General features: G+C 47.5%; 1 long non-coding RNA gene across 1 annotated transcript in view; it reads right to left on the minus strand.

The window, feature by feature from the left end:
- LOC135107511 (uncharacterized) overlaps positions 1–10,770 on the minus strand; it is a 73,652-nt gene extending 62,882 nt beyond the window's left edge. The window contains exon 1 of the long non-coding RNA XR_010271799.1: positions 4,990–10,770. This is a non-coding gene — a long non-coding RNA (uncharacterized LOC135107511). The remainder of the gene's footprint in view (positions 1–4,989) is intronic.
- Positions 10,771–20,001: the final 9,231 nt, after the last annotated feature.

Raw genomic sequence — 20,001 nt, forward strand, 5'->3', positions numbered from 1 at the left:
GAACAGCGAGCTTTTTTTTTCTCCCTCACACGTGAAGCCCTTGACCTACCCACCCCTGGCCACTCGAGCGAGGAGGAGGAAAAACAGCCAACATATCTTGACGTCCACTTCTCTCTCTTTTCTCTTTTTCCCCCCCCTCCCTTAACTCTATCCCTCCTGGGCGTGGCCGCGAGTCTGCAGTGAGGGATGGCTGTCGGAGGTCCCTCGGGGTGGTTATATCATGATCCCTACGCTCTGTACACGCCCTCCACGCCAGACCATCTATTCTCTAGCTGTCCCTCTTGTTCCCCTAGCTTATCCTACCGTCCCTTGTTCTCCAGTATCCTATAAGCCAATCTAGCCTCTATTTAGACGTCGCAAATGCCCCCTAAAGCCAGTCCAGCAGTCTTCAGTGTATCCCAGACCTTCCACGTAAGTCTAGCCATACTCCAGCCATCACATCACGTCCCCTAAGACATGTTCTGATACCCTTTATGTCACTCCGCCCTTCCTAGCCGTACTCCACTTGTCTCCCCCAAACCCCCTCTTCCCCAACACCTCTATCCAACGCTCCCCTTTTTCCCCCCGACCGTTCTCAGTGCCCCTTCTATCGATACACGTGAATGAGGTCACCCCAACACACACACACACACACAAACCCAGTCACGTCTTTAATGAATACATACTCGTAATGTGACGTCACCGGCGACCTGGTTTACTGCTGGCCACTCCTTACCTCCCCCCCCTTCATTACTGCCCCCCCCCACCCTCCACCACCCACCAACTCCCACTCATTACCAGCACGCCAGGCAGGACTACCCCATGCACGCCAAATGTACCTATTTCTCTCCTTCCCCTCCACAGCTAGCAAGACAGACACCATGCAACCTCTCTCTCTCTCTCTCTCTCTCTCTCTCTCTCTCTCTCTCTCTCTCTCTCTCTCTCTCTCTCTCTTTAATGAGCGTCCCATGTGCTTCTTTCATTCTCTCCCCCCCTCCCCCACTCCGCCTTACGCCATCCCCCCCCAAGCCCCTCTGTCCCCGGGAGTAGCCGAGTTCCTGCTTGCTTGTTGCCTTGTTTGGTAAAGGGAGGAGTGGCTGCTATCGAGACCGTGGGCTGTTTTTCACTTATTTCTTGTTTACCTGCCGCGGGGAGGGAGTCAAGGAGCGGTGGAGTACGTGAATAGCATAGGTTTCGCTATATCGTTTATTTTTCTTCTCTCTCTCTCTCTCTCTCTCTCTCTCTCTCTCTCTCTCTCTCTCTCTCTCTCTCTCTCTCTCTCTCTCTCCCGTTTACCTGGATGTGATATTATTGATAGCTGTACCCTTTTTTTCATGTTTTTTCTTTTTTTTTTCATCGTCACGCCATATATGACCTAGTTCTTAAGGTGTCTTATATTTAGTTAATCAATATTCCCACTTTTTTTTTCTTGAATAATTATCTTTCTTATTAGGTTCTCGATATCAGATTTCAATACCACCAATACCACCAAGACACGTTATCATCATCTTAATACTATAAGCACACACCATTATCTCTCATTCCCTTCCCTAATTTGGTTTTCCCTTCATACATTTCTTTCCACTTTCCTTTTTTCTCTAGTCTCACCACGCCTGCATTGGGTAAGACGGTGTGTTTCTTTGTCTTTCAGCTCCTCATCACCATGGTGCTGACGCGTCCTTCTGCAGACCCTGACTGACTGACTGATTCAATGATTCACTGACTGAGATATCACAAGAAAAGGTCATGTGTCACTGAGAGAGAGAGAGAGAGAGAGAGAGAGAGAGAGAGAGAGAGAGAGAGAGAGAGAGAGAGAGAGAGAGAGAGAGAGAGAGAGAGAGAGAGAGAGAGAGAGAGAGAGAGAGTTAGAAAAGTAACACGAATTTAATATTTAAAAAAAAACTAGTTCTTATTGCAACCAGAAGGAGGAAGAGGAGGAGGAGGAGGAGGAGGAGGAGGAGGAGGAGGAGGAGGAGGAGTGAGGAGGAGGAGGAGGAGGGAGGAGGAGGAGGAGGAGGAGGAGGAGGTTTAGCTAAATGTTTGGCCTCGATACACCACCACCACCACCACCACCACTTCTCTCTCTCTCCTCTCTCTCTCTCTCTCTCTCTCCTCTCCTCTCTCTCTCTCTCTCTCTCTCTCTCTCTCTCCCCAGCAGGAATCAATGGCCCCTCACACGCGAGCCTCAGTTCTAATGCTAAATCTGCCCCCCATGGAAGGTCTGGATGGTCTTGTTGCGCCCCCCTACTGCACCTTCACCCACTCACCTCCTCGCAGGCGCCCTGTAATTCCACCAGGACGAGCCTCTACATCAGTCAATCAGCTGGTGTCTCTCTGCCTTCATCTCTTCCTAATTTATCGTCATTTTCTATTTTCTAACCTTTTTTTTAATTGGTTTCTTGAGTTTGTTTCTTTTTATAATCATGTTCTCCCTTTCAGCTGTTTAATCTTTTTTCTTTTACTTTTTTTTATGGTATCTGTTACTAGTTCGTATTTACATCACACACACACACACACACACACACACACACACACACACACACACACACACACACACACACACACACACACACACACACACACACACACACACTTCCCCTAACGTTTTACATTTTTCGTCTTTTCTTTAATTCCTCCCTTCTCTGTTTCGTTATCTATTATTCATGTATATTACAGAGTTATGCGTATACTGTCTTAAAACTCTCTCTCTCTCTCTCTCTCTCTCTCTCTCTCTCTCTCTCTCTCTCTCTCTCTCTCTCTCTCTCTCTCTCTCTCTCTCTCTCTGTCTGTGTGTGTGTGTGTGTGTATTTTTTCCCTCCCACTGTTAATGATATCTACTACAAAGTCTAACACTCAATCCTGCTATTTTTTGCTAACGTTATTTCTTTTTGCTACTGGCAGTAATCACCTGTACATCACACAGCGCGCCACGGGACCTGCCATTACCTGCTTCGCCTCACCTGAACACGAGGGGCTCCCACCAGCCAGGTACTCAGGCGACATTACTGAACTACCACCTCAACAAACTACACCTTATCCTTCCCTGCATTGTTCTTTCTCTCCCCAGCGATTCATAATTCACATATCGCTGTTCATTTGTCTGTTAACCCTTTCAGTGCTATTTGCAAGCCAGGTATTCAGGTGGTGTCAACTGAACCACCACCTGACGGAGCTACACCTTATTTTTCCTTGCATTGTTCCCTCCACGCTCTTCCATGATTCATTATTTATATACTATACCTCGTTTTTTCTAATAGTTAACCCTTTCACTGCTATTTGGCGCACCTCTCCATAATCAACCACTGTAAGACACCTTCTTTCACGTTCTTATTCTACAGCCACCTCTATGCCCTGCTCTGGCCAGAAACTCCAAAATGTATTCTTTTTTATCCCCTTCTTATTTACAGATGCTTACCAAGACTTCATACAATGCTTTTCGAGTTGTGAATTGTTGTACATCACAGAAAATTCCCTTAAAGATCACACCACTAGATAATGTGTGCGCATATATGAATCCTAAGTGATATCCGAGAACTTTACAATTACGTGGTTATTTGAAGACTGTAAGGGAAGGATAAGGCAAGACGTTTTGTCTGGACAGCTTGGAACAGATGGGCATGCGGCAGACAGAGATGAACTGAGAGGAATGTGGGTGGAGGTGGAGGAGGAGGAGGAGGAGGAGGAGGAGGAGGAGGAGGAGGAGGAGGAGGAGGAGGAGGAGGAGGAGGAGGAGGAGGAGGAGGAGGAGGAGGAAGAAGAAAGAGAAAGAGAAGGAGAAGGAGGAGAAAAAAAAAAGAGAAGGGGAGGAAGACAAAGAAGAGAAGGAAAAGAAAGAAGAAACGAGAATTGTAGATATTTTCTTTAAGTTTCTGTGAGGGGGAAAAAAAAAAACATGAAGGCAAAATCATACAAGCCAATCTGCCAGCAGGTAAACAAGACAACGAGGGCACGCAGCACGAGTGGGAAGGACTACCATCACCAACGCGCAGGTACACCAAAGATCTATTGTATATCCACTTCCTCCGCGGCAGAGCGTGTGGAGGTGGCGGCTGGTCATCAACTACTATACCTGGCCGCCTATGATTCAAGGCCACCGTAGGGTCCAGGCTCCCACTACAGGTGTACTACATAATGACCCTTAGGCGTTACTCAAGGTCAGGGATTCACCGCGTGTTGGTTAGTTCATTCACCCTGCAAGCGCCGCGCTCCCGCCTCCACCCTGCACACGCCACCAAGGCCTCTGTTTCAGGTCCCTACACCTTTACACCAGCATCCTCCGCCACACCCTGCCACCACTTTGTTGTAACCGGTGAGGGCAGGAGGACGCTACTTCTCCCACCACATGGCTACGGATAAATATGCCAGTACTCAGTCTTTCAGTCCTCCGCCAGCCTCTATCACTGCGCCATCAAACTAGCAGGGTGTTATTCAAATGGCTCTTGTATAATAATCTACAGCCATTTAGTTCAGTGCATTCCTGTAACTTTTTTGTTGTAACATGAATAATGAGTGAAAAGAATATTACACAACTCGTGCTCCAGGCGTGTAGAAGTTTAGATTATTACTTCTTGCCTGAACTATACAGTGAGTTCTCTCAAAGTATGTATGAGTAAATGAACGGTAAAGGAATTCCTCAGTTTCATCTGATAACGAAAGAGGAAAAAAAAAACATGTTAACGAAATTATTACTCAAAAACCACTTACCACTTACTGACTTTCTCACACAACAGCGGTCAATCCTGCACACTCAACACATTTCATGCACGCTAACAACATCACGTCATCCCTACAACCAAGCCCACCACATCACCACATACCACCCGCTCCAGCTTTCACCTCTTGTTTCCCACCGCCCCTGCTGACAATACTTACTTTCCCTCGCACACCATTTGCCGTGATTTACACACTCACATACTAAATACAACTACTTTAAAGCCTAAAACACCCATATACAAAGCCTAACTGCATATCACCACGGGCCCCACCAGCTTGCCTCCCCTGCAGCCCCACCGTGCATGCTGGCGAGGCAAGGGTCACTCAGGCAGGCTCAGGCCCCAAGCCCGCATGGCCCAGCCTCCGTCTGTTCCGTGCGCCGTACCTGACGGGGAGAAAAACACATTAGTTGCACATTTCAATCCCTTGCACAAAACCATATACATGAATAGACAGATCAATACATAGGTAGATGCATAGAAAGCTTAATAGCACAAGTAAAGCTACATAGAGATAGACAGTTGGAAGGATACATAAATGGCTAGGACAATAAATAGGGCATATATTTAAATAGGTATAGACTTTCCACAGTGAATTTCTATGCTTCCACTTGGCGCCTCGTTACCACGCCGGCAGTGAAACCAAGACGCAGCGAGGGACAGACAGCCGCAGCGGGAACACAAAGGTAAGCGGTGCCTGAACCTGCTGCCCTCAGATGACCCGCCGCGAGTCCGGCCTGCCAGGCGACACGCGAGGAATGCGGTCTGACGCGGCCAAAACGGTACGGCTGGGAGAATGAGTGGAGCCGCCTCACTGGGGGACTCCAGGCCGGTCACTGTCCTGGCCAGCCTAGGTGTAATTTACTCGGGAGGCTTGGCTGGGACGCTGCACGGCTGGCACTCTCAATGTACTTCTATACAACCTACGCCCTCACGTGCTCCTGGTGGTGTTGCGGGTGTTGCCAGACGTCACGCCTTCCTCCACCTCTGCGTGCATGACTGGGTGGTGTTCCTGGCATTAATACGCCGCCATCGATCGGTAATATGAGGAAGGAGCCTCAATCTGGGTCATGGTGAGGAGCACAGGACTGCAGATGTGCGCCGGCAACACCTCGCGGCCAGTGGCGGGCCAGACTGGAGGGAGCCTGGGACACCCGCCCTAACTGTACCGGCTGACTCAACCCCGCGTGGAGGCTGCCTGGAACACACACACATGGGCCTCCTCCCTTGGTGCAGAGCGGGGAGGCGGGGGGTGGGCTGCCACGTGTCACGCATCTACACAATATGAGGGCGGGACGTGACAGTGCGTGTCATTGCTTTGGGTGCTCGGTGGCCTGTGTCATCAGCACCGCAGGATTCATGGCGGGGCGGGGCGGGGCGGGGCGGGGTGGAGGGTGGAGTGGGGCGGAGCAGGAGGGAACGGGGCGGGGCGGGGCGGGGCAAGGTTCCTGAAGGTTTGTGGGGCCCGCGTGGGGCGCCCTCGCGACACCGGTGACAATGGGTCGTCACGCTCCTGCTTGTGACCCAAATAGTGAAACACTTTTTTTGTGCCCGGTGCCGACTCTCACTGGGGTGCAAGGTCCTCCAGGCCACTCTTTCCCGACCCGACTTTCTACGTACCTCGGGTAAGTAGTACAGCCCCACTCCCCACACTTGCGCTTTTAAGGCATTGTGCAATGTATAGGCATTCCGGGCCCCAGAGCGTGGTGGTGGTGGTGGTGGTGGTGGTGGTGGTGGTGACGATGATGATGATGACGACGAAACAGGTGGTAGTAGCAGTAGTAGTAGTAGTAGTAGTAGTAGTAGTAGTAGTAGTAGTAGTAGTAGTAGTAGTAGTAGTAGTAGTAGTAGTAGTAGTGCCAATCACCATCATGATCACCACACAACAGAAATCTGTACTGTATGGTGGCGGGAAAGGTTAAGACAACACGTAACACTGGGGCTGTACCTGGAGACCCATGCCCCTCCAGGCATCCAAACCAGAGGCGTGGGGAGGCTGCAGCCAAGACTCACGGCCTCTCCTCTCACCGATATCCTACCGCGGTGAGTGTTATGGGTACGAACCGCGCCGCCTCCAGCTGGCTGCACACACCATACGTCAAGGAAAAGTTTAATTGTATTTATTTACTTATTTGTTTTGATTAACTTGCTCGTCAAAATGAAGACGGCCGATATCATAATTTGCGGCACTTGTATGCGGATTGGCGCCACCAGGAGGGCGACATGCACCGCCCCGCCTGCCCGTGATGGGCGTTCAGGCCTGGGCACGTGGCATGTGGCAGGACGGTCGGCAGCGAGACGTAGCAGGAGTCAAAACAGTATAAAAGCTGTTATCGACCAAGGCAAGTCCGGTGGGACCACCACCTGCCTGGCCGCTGCCCGCCACTCTGTACATCGATTTAGAAAGGCAGGGACGCACCTGGCCTGATCCCGCCAACACAACACCAGCCACACACCATTGCCACTACGCCACACGCGTTACAACTCTTCTCGCCTCCATAAAGACAACTTGGCACACAATACTGTCCTGAACAGCCACGCGCCACCCAGCGCCGCTCCTCCCTCGCCGCGTTGTTAGCACAAAACTCTTCCTGAGTTCTGAAACTTTCCCTCCACACATCTTGAAGCTTCAAGCATCAGCCTGACACTCGACGCCAGCACTCCGTCCTCCCCTAATACTAGCAGCAGCACGAAATACTTCTGTAGCCTTTAAATAAGTAACGCGGGCCCATCAGCGGTTCGTAGAGACACACAACTCCCCGCCAGCTACTTAGAAGGTGCGTCACTCGCTGACTCACGCGGCAATTATCGCAACACTACAGCGAGGGGCCAAGGCCAGGCCAGGGGATGAGAAGACGACCGTGGCCCGAGAAAACCCTTAACCTGGTGCCCGAGCAGAGGGAACACCGAGAACTGGCATGTAAACCACGCAGCCACACCGTGCCCGTGCGTGGCGCTACAGCACGTGAGGGAAAGCACACCCAGACCCCGACCACCCGTGCTATTTACAGAAATATATAAAAGGCTTTGTAGAGACTATTGTTTAACACACACACACACACACACACACACACACACACACACACACACACACACTGTTCTCTGGCGATTCTTACAAGGCTATATTCTTGACAGCCATCCTGAAACACTATAACGTAGTACTCGTGTGTGTGTGTGTGTGTGTGTGTGTGTGTGTGTGTGTGTGTGTGCACACCACAAGTCGCGATACCCGCCACGAATGCGTCTCAGCCACATCACGCTCCTTCCCTGCGTCACGCCGCGCCGCTCCCACGCCCTGACGCGCCCATAACTCGCGGGGTGACAGGTGGTTGCTCAGGGGCGGGAGTGTCACTCGTGGGGTAAACTTCCCCGCGCAAATCACCATCAATTATACAGCAGCCATGAATCAGACCACCGCACCACGCAAGATAAGATAAACGACCTCAGCTGAGTCACATGCAAGAATTGACACCCTCATCATTATCATCCACAGCAGCCTACATGACCCAGAAAGAGAGAGAGAGAGAGAGAGAGAGAGAGAGAGAGAGAGAGAGAGAGAGAGAGAGAGAGAGAGAGAGAGAGAGAGAGAGAGAGAGAGAGAGAGAGAGAGAGAGAGAGAGAGAGAGAGAGAGAGAGCGCACAGCAGACTCATGACGTCAATCTATTCACACTTTCAGACTTCCGGGGATAAAGCTGGAAATTTCACACCGACAAGATTGATTGATTGACTGAAGGCGCCATAACAATGAGGTCACATGGCACCGCACGTAATGTACTGAGGCAATATAGTTCAATGCAACTCCCAATACAAACTAGAACAAGATGAACTAACACAAATAACATTAAAAGGCAGCCACACCTAAAACAGTTACGTAACACAACTCAGGGAGGTCAGTCATCACCTTACAGCTACAATGAAGATCAAGTATCAGTACTGCTCTCAACACCAAGGGCGATATACAGTTTATTTTTCCCTGGTTCACGGTGCCAGAGCGTCTCCCAAGTGATGACAGGACTGGCCACCTGAACCCTTCAACAGCCACGCCGGATGTGCCGCCTCACACCTCAGAGCCCTCCAGGGAAAATCCTTGCAGCATCCCACCACGGCGGGCAGCGTGCGAGGGTATGGGGTGGGTCTGTCTGTCAGCGACGCGTCACCCATGCGAGGGGTGACGCGTGGGTCTGCCTGTCACTATACATTGCCGCCACTTGTACATCTATGGTGAATTATACTGATAATACTATATGTAGTTCAAAAGCCTTAAATGATGAAGAAATTAGAAATAAACAATACTATTTCAATCATTCAAAATTTATCATTAATTGTTCCTTAAGTACTGGCAACAGTGCTCCCGTCCCATGGATGCACATGTGTACACGCTTCACACTAGACAGACACGTTTTGACGTCACTGGTGACGCACACTGTCTCCAGACGGGCGCACGAAATGGGGAGTGTGAAGCGTGCCTGAAGGGTGGGCCTGTCCGTCAGCGAGACGACACTCACCGGGCGGGTCTTCTCAAGGCCAAGATCAGTCAGGGTTCACTAACACTTCACTTCATGATGCTGCTTTTTACATGATCTCCATCCACCAAATCTGTAAGCGCTGTCATGAGCCAATATTTTTCAGCGCCATGTCAGTTTTGGTTTTACAATGCAAAGAAAAATTACAATAACACAAATGCAAATCTCGCAGACTTACGCCCACCAACAAAACAAGACCATTCCCAGCCACACGCCAAACGTAGAATACCAACACATCAACAGACGCCACACACAACACAAGCCAGGCGGCAGCACGGCTCATGAATGAAGGCGGCAATGTCCAACTTTGTCGTTCCTCACCACGCATACAGGGCGTGTGGGAGTCTGACGGCCACCAAGAGGGAGAAGATAAGAAAGGATCGTTCACTTAATACGCAGGAAGAGGAGCTGAGCCTTACAAAGCACCCGGGCAGAAAGCAACTGTCCCGTCCTGGTGTCTTCGTGTTGTGTGGTGCGAGGTTCTGTTCACCAAACCTAAGCAAATATGTACACCACAGCAAACCGTAACACTAAGCTCCTCTCTCCTATGGTTAGATTCTGCCCTCAGACATTCCACCTCCCTCAAATTGTTTCTCCCCCTCCTATTATGAATGAAATTAGGTTAGACTGAGACAGTTTACTAACAAAGAAATTATTACGAGTGAAATCTTCATGGGAGAATCTTCGAGGCTAGAATTTACTTGAACGGAATTCAAATAGAAACCCACGAAGAGGAAGGCACGTCTGCAGGAGGATACACCGCGACGGACTGTCAGTAGTTCCCAGCACAGAACACCATTGCTTACTCAACGAGAGACGCCCCTGAAGGCTCTCCGGACAGACGTCACTCGCAACCAGACTACAAAACAAGTGAATAAATAATAATTGAATAAGTAAAACGCCTCTTGATATGGACATCCAATTCAAAAGCATGGCCTCAGTCAAGGCTTCGCTAGCTGCAAGCAGAGGCCACAGCGAGGCGCCCATCAGCAATGCATCACACACACACACATCGGAGAGCCATCCATCCATACCTGGTCGTGGCGGGAGCTTCAGGCCACCGATCCCGCCGCCTTGAGAACGACGCCTTGCTACGCTGCCCCGTTCTGGTTCGCTCATGCCATGTACTATTTTAAAAGACTCTAACCTGGTATACGCCTGAGTGATGAAAACGCAATATTGTTTTTTTTTTTTTAAGATTAACATTTTTCTATGTCAAAATACTTCACTAGTTTTCTTTTTTCTCTTTTTCCACGCATCTCTTGTACCAAATTAAGAGTTTTCCTAGTAGCACGGTAGCCCAGGCCGCTGCACACACCACCACCACCACCAGGAGCACCCGTAGACAGCTAACGCGCAGCACCTCCTCCACCACTACCTGTTAATTGTTGTGTACTTTGTAATGCAACACTCGCGCACCTTAAAATGACGGGAACATCTAACCTTTCTGTAATATTACATTCTAACTTAATCTTCCTCCTTTTTTCGACTACTTTTTGGGAAGCACAAATTAAGCGTCTCTCTCTCTCTCTCTCTCTCTCTCTCTCTCTCTCTCTCTCTCTCTCTCTCTCTCTGATAAGCTCCACTCACAATAAACGAAATAAAAACAAAATCTTCAGCATTCCAATGACCCAAATTCCCAATACCAATATAAAACGTTGGTAGTTCACAGGAAGTACATTAACTGCCTAACAAAGTGCACATCCCGCCCGACTGAGGCAGGGAAGGCGCGCAGGGCCAGTGTGTGAGCAGCCTGCCACCGTGGACAGCCATCATCCAAGCCGGGAGGTGTCTTGGAGGTTCGGCAGGTGCACCTCTATGTTTGGCTGGAGGACGCCTGCCTGCACCGTGAGACAGCCCTGACCCGCACCTCAGCAATCCGCTCAGGCCTCGCCCAGTCCAGGAATGGCGGCGAGACTAATCCTTCCCGCACCTCATCAGTGTTACAACAGCCACGGATGGTCATTTGTATTTTCACTTTGACGTAAACATTCCATGCATCGCACATCTCAAAGGGGTGAGAGTAAAATGATGGTGAAAATGCACTTAGTTATGTAAATCCATCAATTTGGTTACTCAAACGGAGCAGTCAGTTTTATCCTCTCATTAGTTGTCAAAGGCTTAAAGGAAATCTTAATGTAATCTCGCTGACACAAGCAATGTGGAAAAAAAAGAGAAAAACCACATCGCTAACATAAGCAGATCCGCGGCAAAGTTTTCATTCGTACTCCTGACAAAACCAACACAAGCCACACGAATAGAGTGGAATAATATCTGCCCTTCAATCTGTATCGGGGAAACGAGCAGATCGGGCGTCTCTGAGCAGCAGCGGCACCGGTGGCGATACAAACTCTCTCCATAATCTTCAGCTAGGAGCAATCATGTGTGTAATGCCCCGCTAGAGACGCCTGATTACCCTGCCCAGCGACAACAGTTATCCAAGGCAATCACCGAGTATCCAGCCACGTACTGCAGTCCCCGCTGGTGGTGGTGGTGGTGGTACTGGTGGTTCAGGAGCCAAAGACCGTGATCTCAAAACATTTCGGCGTCTTAGTCCCCCTAATTCTAAGTTTACAATGTGACTAGCTGTGGTTGTCAGAGGGTGCTTTCATGATTCTAGCGACAAGTCAACAAGAACTCCGCATCTCTAGTGATAAAAATGTCCTTAACAACTCGACTATATCTCAGTGGCCTTTGAAGACTGTCCTCATGGAAGCTCGGAGCGTTTCGGAACAGGGAGCCAGAACACGAGCATTAGAGAAGACTGTGCGGAAACGAGATAATGTTTCCATGAGCCAATGTGCGAGGAAACTATAAGACAATGATCATAAAGGTCACGAGATCACAGATGCCGGTTCAGTCTTGAGGCGATGAAGCGAAGAAACGAGTGAAATTTGTAGAAATAACACAGTTTTATTCATGTTTTCCCATGATCCAGCGAATAAAATACAGGAAAGAATAACACACATGGTGGTAAAAACAAAAGAGAAAATGAACAAAAATATATAAAGATAAGAATATACCATGGAATCTTTATATAACACACGCTTTCCTTTACCGACAATTTCGATAACGTACAGTGAAGTGAAAATTCAATCAAACGAAAACAAAACGAAGAAAAATCTGTATGAAATGAAGAGGAAATAATGGAATGGCTACACAAACATAACGCACAAACTCGTATTATTTTCTTTACTGATAACTTAATGGAGGAGGCTGTCAAGACGTAAAGTGCCGTTAAACTGGTGACACATCGAACAAATCACGCCAGATTACGACAGGTGAAGTGAACTAACTGTTTTAAAATATTCCTTACGTCGCGCCGCACCAACTAAGGTCATATAGCGCCATACTATAAATCCTTAAAAATATTTGTAATGTTAAACTGAAACAAAAATAAGATAAAGTTCAAATTTAAAAGAATAAGAACTACAAACTAAGCTGGCTGGATCATGACAGGTTAGTAGTCAGTAGGAAGGGGGGAGATGGGGGGAGGGGGAGGGAAGGGGTGAGACTTCCTGACACGTGGTGGAAAAGATTGACAGCCTCTGATTTATGGCGCTGAGGAGATGAGACGTCATGAATCACGCGTTCCGGAGTCATGATTACTTACAAGGTTTGGAGGAGGAGGAGGAGGAGTAGGAGGAAAAAGGAAGAATAAAATGAACAAGAAAAAAAATAAAAATAAAAGATAAAAAGAAACAACACCAACAACGACAACCACAACAACAAACAAACAAATAAATAAATAAAAAAACATGAAAATGGAAAAGAAAATGAAAAGCAGCCAGCAAGGAGTCAGGTGAGAACAGGAGACGTGACACACAGATATATAAAGCAGTGTTGTGCGACGCGGTGCCTGATGTAACACCCACCCAGCCAGCCACCCACCCACCCAGCCAGCCAGTGACCAATGATGACTGGTGGGGAGTACAGAGCCTTACTCTGACTAAGCCTCTGACCACAGCTGGCAGAATGATACTTGTTACTTAATCCTTTCACTCCTTTCCTTTATTAACATTCCAAACACTGTAATAAATAATGGTTACAGAAAGAGAAAAAAAAAGTAGAGGGCTAATTTTGTCATCTAGGCCACTGATTTAAGCGACTCAAGCACTTAAGTAAGTCTCTAAAAAGTCTTAAGTATATAAATATAAGGAAACTATTTGTCCAGCAGTAAAAGAGTTAAACTGAATCACCCCGGACGATCTGTTACGTAAAAATGAACAGCGCAGCCGCCATAAGATTTGAACAACTCGCACACTCCTTTTACTGTTAATAATGGCGTCTTTTGAAATCATATTATTAACTTGTCCCATATTTTTTTATCTTTCTTTTTCTTTCTTTTAATATGCGTTGCAAGAAGCCACTGCAATTGAAAAGTTAAATACTGTTCTTTCACCTTACGTTGCATAAAAGTAAGAACATATTAACATGACATAATAAAACCACACGAACAAAACAAAACATTCCCACACACACACACACACACCAGAATCAATACTACGCACCACTTGGAGGCGTAAGTAACAGAGCAGCGGGCAGGCAGACAGACAAACAAGCAAGCAAGCAAGCAAGCAAGCAACACTTAAGAGACCAAGACTGTAAAGAGCGGCACATGTAAACAAACGCTACTTATTAGGCCGGGCAGGTTTGTTTAAATATTCGGCAACAGTAAATTACTAAGTGACGGCAGCGGTGCAAGTGTTCGCGGAAAGGCAGGCAGGCAGGCAGCAGGCAGCAGGCAGGAGGAGCGGGGTGGTGGCAGCGGGAGGAGGAGTGGCTGGGGCTCTGAAACTTTTACAAGGTTTTAAGGTTAGTGCAGGCAAGCATGAGGAGCGTATGGCCGCGTCCTGTCTGTATATTCTGGGACGCTTTACACTCATAAGGACTACTTCTAAAGGTCGCACAGATGGTAAGTCAGGTTCTCATGGCTGTTCTTTCCCTATTGATGGTTTAGAATCCTTGTTAAACGATCAGTACTCATGAAAACACCATTGTAACTCGCACTTACGCCTGTTGACTCAAGACGCCCAAACATTTAAGAGTACAGAGCTAATATCTGAATATGTGACTGTGGATACAAGTGGACATCAAACAGCAACGACCTCATGTCCTAACTAGGATGTTTCACGTAACAATATAATAGCAGAGAAAACTAGCTATACGTACTGAAGAGAGAGAGAGAGAGAGAGAGAGAGAGAGAGAGAGAGAGAGAGAGAGAGAGAGAGAGAGAGAGAGAGAGAGAGAGAGAGAGAGAGAGAGATCAAAGAATACTGCAGAAAAACTTATTCAAGTATCCCCGTTTTGCTGTCACACTAACACTATCAAGTCATACCTGAGAGGCCATAACAATCAAAGGGTTAACCGTCCAATAACACCTTAGCTATTTAATCCACCAGTCCCATCCACCAGCCATCCCACCAAGTACTAGTAGAGCCATCAACCAACCCTCCAGTATTCACCCACGGGTATTATTAGCAGCAACGATCTGAGTAAGCCGTGACAGGGAATCCAGGTGTGTTTGGCCCAGGTAACCTTAATGAAGCACAGCGGCCAGCGAGGGGATGTAGTGATGGCAACAACACGATGTCAATAAACCAAAACGTGAGCGGCAAATCACCCAAGTTCCCTTTAAAACTGAAATACCTTTATAGGGAAATAGCTGAAGCGGTTATCGTGCCCCAATCAGTAATATAAATTTGCATATTCATTATAAGCTATTGCACCAACATAACACTTCCTGATTGCTACACGCGGCCAATGAAGCCAAATGACAGTCACCTTTGCCTCCACCTGCACTATGCACACAACACATTACCATTCCAACAAGCAATGATACTCTGCTCTCCCTCATAAACAACTGTGGCCGTAGAATGTAGATCTCTCTCTCTCTCTCTCTCTCTCTCTCACTTGATAAAATATATGAGAGGAAAAATACATCGGTGTCCCTGTTTCATTTCCCCAAAACGGAGCCTAGCGGTGCCTAAGATGGGCCTCCTCTGAACGCTGCATTACTACACCGGGACTGCTTCAAGGCGCTGCGGGGTGCTGGAGAGGCGGCTGCTGGGCGACGGCAGGCGGCTTCCATCACACCAGAGAACTAAAGATAGACCTGGATGCTTAATAATTCCTCGTGAGAGAGAGAGAGAGAGAGAGAGAGAGAGAGAGAGAGAGAGAGAGAGAGAGAGAGAGAGAGAGAGAGAGAGAGAGAGAGAGAGAGAGAGAGATGGAGAGAGAGAGAGAGAGAGAGAGAGAGAGAGAGAGAGGGGAAACAAACAGTGCTGCAAGGGAAAGTAATTTGTGTTTATGGATCAATGTGGTGGTTGTCGCGTCAGAGTCACACCTCCACATGTTCAGTGCTGGGCCTGGCGGGTCATGGGCTGGCTGGGGGCAGGCTGGGTGATGCTTTATTAATGACTCCAGGTTTATCACACCAGCAGCGTATAGGAGTAAGTATGCCCGTCCTGATAACGGTCCAGATAGCCAGTGCGGGTCATTACACCTGTGTCCTCTCGCCTCGCCCGCCTCAGCCTCGCCTCAACTTTCCTCACCCACAGACGATTCAAGTCAACTTAAAGTAATCTAGTCAATAAACGAACCTCCAATTCTTTACAAATGGTCAATGAAGAAAGACTTGCCCAACGCTTTTTGTCTACGCTAAAACTGACTTTATAACGTGCACCGCTGGTGAGCAAGAGTGACGGGAAGGCATTACTGTTGGCGCGGGTGTTCAGCTCAGCGCCGCCTCCGTTTGTAGAGAATGCGGCGCGAGAACCTGCCGCCTCCCTTTAAAGACACCATGTGCTGCATACTGGAGGAGGCGGGCCGGGCTGTGTGGGGGTGTAGGCCTGCACCACGGTGGCTGTGCGGGGCGTTGTGAAAGGAACTCCACATGGTTCGGTGCACAGGAAAGTTTGTGCAGGACTCCTGGAGATGAGTTAGATGCGGATGGTTTACTTTGCAGACGTTTGTATGTTGATTATTATTCTGTCAAGAATCAATCCACCTCTGTGATGACTGGCGACCACCTGTGCTCGTGGACCATGGGGGCAGACACGCAGGGCGGCACACCTGCCCGGCACGTCACGCTGCTCGATACAAGGCTGCCTCAGGGGGCCGACCTGAGAAAACCGGATGTCACTGGATGCCTCGGTGTGGCGGTAAGGAAGGGTACGGTGGGTGGGTGTGTGCGTGTGTGTGTGTGTGTGTGTGTGTATATATATATATATATATATATATATATATATATATATATATATATATATATATATATATATATATATATATATATATATATATATATATATATATATATTAATAAAACATGCATGAGAATACTACCCTACATGTAGGTAAGTGAGAAGAAGGAAAGAAGCCGCGTGCGGACTTAGCGGCAGAAGTGTCGCCTGGAGTCGTCCACGTGGCCCTGCCTCCCTTGACATATCAACTTTAGCGTCTATCCAGTCCACGGCGCCCGCCACGGCCCCCTGCCACTTCCCATGCCGCCGCCCCCCTCCTTCCACAACAAAATTTTCTAACGATAAATGTAAAAAGTTCGAACAACAAAGTACTGGCCACGTGTCTGCCACTCAACAGGCCGGGGCCGTTCAGGGCTTCAGAGCGCTTGAGGTGAGTGTCCGCCAACGGGACGGGGCAGCACCCTGATGCGGCGACACCTGTGAGGGCGAGAACGCGTGCCGCAGCATGGCGCCCCGCAAACGTGACCATCACCACCACCACCTGCATCTGGAAGATGACTCACGCCTACACTTTCCCTCGGCAGCCCAGCCTCCCTCACCACACTCTTACCGCCTCACCAGCCAAGCACAGGGCACCGCCACGCTGACTAATTACTTATATGGTAAACTGTAATGACTCGTGCTAAAAGTACAATGGTGGTGGTGGTGGTGGTGGTCGTGAGAGAGAGAGAGAGAGAGAGAGAGAGAGAGAGAGAGAGAGAGAGAGAGAGAGAGAGAGAGAGAGAGAGAGAGAGAGAGAGGAGAGAGAGAGAGAGAGAGAGAATCTACTGATCTAACAGATACAAGAAATTACATGGTGAATATAAGGAATGGCACAGAAATATGACTGATGTTTTATGCATACGACTGTTATCTGGGCCGTCAAGAACAGCCTTGGGAAGGTCTGAACATTTTGCCAGCCTGCTTTTTAGACGCGATGGCGTGAGATACGGGAGTAGACAGGATAAGTACTCCTTCCCAAGAATCATCATCGCTGTACAGGATAATGAACGCAGAATTGCAATACTGTATGGGTCTCCTGAGATAATACCTAATGTGAGCACCAGAACTTTTGTCATATACGTAAAACTATGTCACACACACACACACACACACACACACACACACACACACACACAACACGGAAAGCGGGGATCTAACAAACACACAAGTCATAAAGTGTGAATACAGGAATAACTCCCTCGTGACTTTCACACAATTCCTGATATGTGCGTCCACCTCTGCCGGGATGACTGGAAGGCACCGCGGTGACAGCACGGGAAAACAGCTTACTGAGAGGGGAATGCCGGGCCGCTGGTGTGAGTGTGACATGAATGTTAAGTGTGACACAGTAATGGGCGGGATTCAATGTGAGGATCTATCGGGAAAGGAAATTGTACGTGATAGGTGTTAGTGAAAATAACCTATTATACAACCTGCACCATAGCCGCTGACTGGAACCTGCTATTTAGGGCGCTGATATCTCACTCACTCACTCACTCACTCACTCACTCACACACACACACACACACACACACACACACACACAGTTTATGAGAGAGAGAGAGAGAGAGAGAGAGAGAGAGAGAGAGAGAGAGAGAGAGAGAGAGAGAGAGAGAGAGAGAGAGAGAGAGAGAGAGAGAGAGAGAGAGAGAGAGAGAGAGAGAGAGAGAGAGAGAGAGAGAAATTTTATCTTGTCATGTGTTTCTTTCCATAAATTTGCCCCCACATCTCAAAAATGATCAAACTAATGTAATGCATTAAGAAGAGATGGCTACCAGGCACACAACATGTGACATTTAACTGTTCCTTATCACACTTCTACCTTATCAACAGCTTCTGAAGTCTATGATAAGATCCAAACAGACAAGGGAAGCAAGATCACTGCATTACTCATGCTTATATCTCACCTTCCCAGGATACCACTACACTGCCTCTCTTACTGACCAACACCACAAACCACTCATTTCACTGCAGGTTGTCCTTTTGCAAGAACACTCGACTCCCTCTCATGATCTGCCAAAGCTTTCTCACTCTGCACATCTCTCTTCTTAACTTCTCTTTGTTTACTTGCACACCACAATGGACAATACATACTAAAGCATCTATTCCTTGACCTCATCTCGGCTTTCACCATTCATCTTCACACCACAAGACAGTGCATTCATCATCTAATTAACACTCTTATCAAACCTTGCATGTTCTTGTGTTTATGTTCAAGGTTGTATCCCATTTAAAGCTAATACTTATATGGTGTTATGGTGTTATATGCTGCATAATGTACTGTCCACTGTCCATTTCAACCTCCTTATTTCCTTTGAATATGTGGCATGTATGAGAAGATGTGACCACTCAACTCTTTCAAAGACAGACTTTCCATGCTTCACAAAATCACCTGTTATTGATTAGGAAAGGAGTAAATGGAGATATAATGCTAGCTGATAAGCAACTAAAGGTGAGTTTTAATGACTTCAATACAACAAAATCATCTTAAAATTAATACACTTTTGTAATGGTATCCTGAGTGAAAGTGAGCTGTGTTGCTCAAAGGGTTAAGGAATAAAAAACATTTTAAAGAGAAAAGGGCAATCTATAGATCTGTTTGCACATGAAGAACAGATAAGCACCATTTGGTCACTTGACATTCTGAGTAAGGCCCATAACTAAAACTGGGTGTGCCAACCACTGTCACACAACAAAAGTATCACTGAAAGATAACACAACATTACTAGCACATTCCCATCTGTGTAAGGGGAAGCAAGTGAGTGGACTGTGGTGGTGAAAGAAAACATCAGATGCACCAGAAGTACTTTATTTCTTTAAAAATTTGGCTAACTTTTTTGTAAAGTGATGCAGGCAAAACTCACAATGGTAGACAAATAAAGTACTTTTGCTTCATCTCATGTTTACTCTCACCAAGAGATTCCACACACAATCCTATCACATTCTTCCAAGTACTTTATCAATAATGAAACACTGTTTTCATCTAATCCATTCATGTTGTAATGCAAGAAGTCCAAAAGACACTTTTAGGAAGACGATATTTATAAGACCACTTTTGCCAACCTGTAGCTTTATGAACCATTGTGTGCATGAGTGTAAACGCAAGTAGTCTGGGATGCCCCAAGCAGTATGTGTGTAATCATGGGGTGGAAGTCAAGGACAATTTTAATCAACTCAATAATCCTTTACCAATCTAGAAGCAAACACTGGGAGGAAGTGAGCAGAACGCAGCACACTGTGGGGGTCAAGGGCCAAGGAGTGCACAGCTCCAAGACAGAACACCCTCTTGATCCTGTGTGTGTGTGTGTGTGTGTGTGTGTGTGTGTGTGTGTGTGTGTGTGTGTGTGTGTGTGTGTGTGTGTGTGTGTGTGTGTGTGTGTGTGTGTGTGTGTGTGTGTGTGTGTTTTAGAGTGCATGTATCCATCTCAACCCAGTTTTTAGAGAGAAAAAATCTCATTAAAATGTACTGAAATTTATAATACGCCAAAGAAAGACAGCAGCGGTTACAAATTACTGCCACAAGCACCCTTACACTTTTCCCA

Source organism: Scylla paramamosain, chromosome 15, assembly GCF_035594125.1.
Source record: "Scylla paramamosain isolate STU-SP2022 chromosome 15, ASM3559412v1, whole genome shotgun sequence".
In the NCBI taxonomy this organism is placed as follows: domain Eukaryota; kingdom Metazoa; phylum Arthropoda; class Malacostraca; order Decapoda; family Portunidae; genus Scylla; species Scylla paramamosain.